The sequence below is a fragment of the Pteropus vampyrus genome, unplaced genomic scaffold (assembly GCF_000151845.1).
Source record: "Pteropus vampyrus isolate Shadow unplaced genomic scaffold, Pvam_2.0 Scaffold5048, whole genome shotgun sequence".
Classification (NCBI taxonomy): Eukaryota; Metazoa; Chordata; class Mammalia; order Chiroptera; family Pteropodidae; genus Pteropus; species Pteropus vampyrus.
Genome location: NW_011893829.1, coordinates 4513 through 6768, shown reverse-complemented (window position 1 = coordinate 6768; position 2256 = coordinate 4513).

The window sequence follows — 2256 nt, the reverse complement described above, 5'->3', positions numbered from 1 at the left end:
ATAGAGTTTCTTTTGGACATACATTTTAAAAATCTTCATTTAGGAAGATAAAGGTAAAGGAGATGAGAGCCAAAGGAACAGATAAATAGGACCTAGTAACTATTATTTAGCAGTATTGATGTAAAAGACATTGATAATGATCTCATTTGCTGTTATAATAAATCTTTGAGGCAGGTGTTATTGGTCACTTCCAGATGAGGAAGCCACACTCAGAGGTTCATTGATGAACCCCCGATCACACAGGAGATTGGAACCCTAGTCTGACTCAAAGTTTGCATACTTCCTCCTCAGTACTAAACCTCCAGGCTGGGAACAATAAGGAAAAGACAGGAAAAAGGTGAAGAAAACAGGCTAATGGAGAGAAGAGGGGCTGAAACTTCTCTCTGTAGGAATAACATAAACATTTAATGTCAAGATCGTAATGATGAAATGTGACATCATCATTCTCACCGCCAGTGCCAAAAGCTGTCCTTAATAGTGGTTTGGAACATTTCATAAACATGTGTATATTAGAGTATCTAGTTAAACATTCACCAAAATGCTACTGGTTGAGCATGAAAATGTGGAGATAAATCCAAGCTAATCCACAAACATGCAGATAAAGTAGCATACGGTACCCCAAAGAAGTAGAAGCTCATCATCGTTTATGTTTAGATCGATGAAAACTCATCTCCTTGTTTAGAAAGCCATATGATGTTTCCCAATGTGTGATATTACTGCTCAAAACTCTACCAAATGAATGCCCAAATCATTCTATAATTATTTGGCAGTCACTGCCTTGTGACTCTGTGTATCCCAGCCATCTTCCCACAGGCTCTCCGAAAGACAAACCTGATGTATCTTTTGGGTCAAATGTTTTTCCTTGTGCCCCGCTCCATTTTTCATTATCATGGTGCTTGGCACTACTCCCCTTAATCATTGGTTTGGGAGCGAGGATGAGATCAGCCTTCCCTCTATTGCTGAGGCCAACAATCATGGCTCCCCTGACTTAAAGAGAAGCCAGTGAAGTGCACTGCCACGTGTCGCATGCCTCACAGTTCCCTTCATCTTAGTTCTTCAGTGGTTCCCGTGAACTCGGGACGGGCTTTAATTAGAACTCATGGACTATCTTCCTTAGTTCTGCAGCACAGAGCGGTGATATCTGAAGGAAAACAAGTTTGGTGGGGTTTTGAGATCAGAGACAGGTAACTGTGACAAGTTTTCTTTAAAATATAAGCTTTCCTTAATTCAACTTAACCTGAAAAAAATGATGCTGAGAAAACCACACTCACTCTCTGAAAGCAAAAGCTTTTAGGTCAATTTGCTGATGCTCATTTCACCTGTCTGTGCAGCGTAGACCTGGTCCAGAACTTTAGGTGAAGAAAAAAAAAATCATATCACGGGGAAGCCCGGTGTGAGCACTGAGCCAGGCCTCTCAATTACCCACGCAGGAAAGAAGTGTTATCACCTCTCAATTATCCACGCAGGAAAGAAGTGTTATCACCTCTCAATTACCCACGCAGGAAAGAAGTGTTATCAGATGCCATGGATAGAGGTAAGTAATGAATGAGAAGAGTGAGTCTACATGGTTATTGAGATAAGATTAAATGGCGTCTGGCACCCAGACTCTATTCGCAACAGGATTCTGTTTTGTAAGATTCTGGGTAGCTCACAGCCATTTTTTTTTTGACATTGACTAATTTTGACATTAGTGTGCTGGCTTTGCAGAGCGGATATTAACCAGGTTGGCATCTCAACATTGAGGAGAGCTTGGGACTGAGAGATTACAGGTAAGCAATTGGCAGAAGGCCCTCAAAGCTGTAGCACCCTAACCTGAGTTACTACCTCCTTCTGGAGGGTTGTATCCCATAACCTTCCCAGCCAAATACTCCCCTAGGACTGGTCTCAGAGTTAGCTGCCCCAGTAGTACAATGTGACGAGTTTAGAGATTTGTAGTCAGTAGATCTGCCACCTACTTTATCTCCCCTGACAGGAAACTCTGGTCAATGTCCCAATGCCTTTCTAATTTTTTTGCATGTGTTTTATTTTAATCTTATCATTTTTTTAATTTTTGTCTCCCCGTTCCCTCTTCCTGAAACTCTCCTTTTCCCCAGGTTTTAGGGGATTCCTAGTGGCCCTTCAAAACTGAGTTCAAACTAAGTGTCAACTCCTCAAGAAGCCTTCTATGACCACACAACTGCCTCAATCTGATTTAGAAGTCCTTTGCCATTCCCCCAATTCCTACAAATGCCATTTAGATCACCTTACACTGCCCAG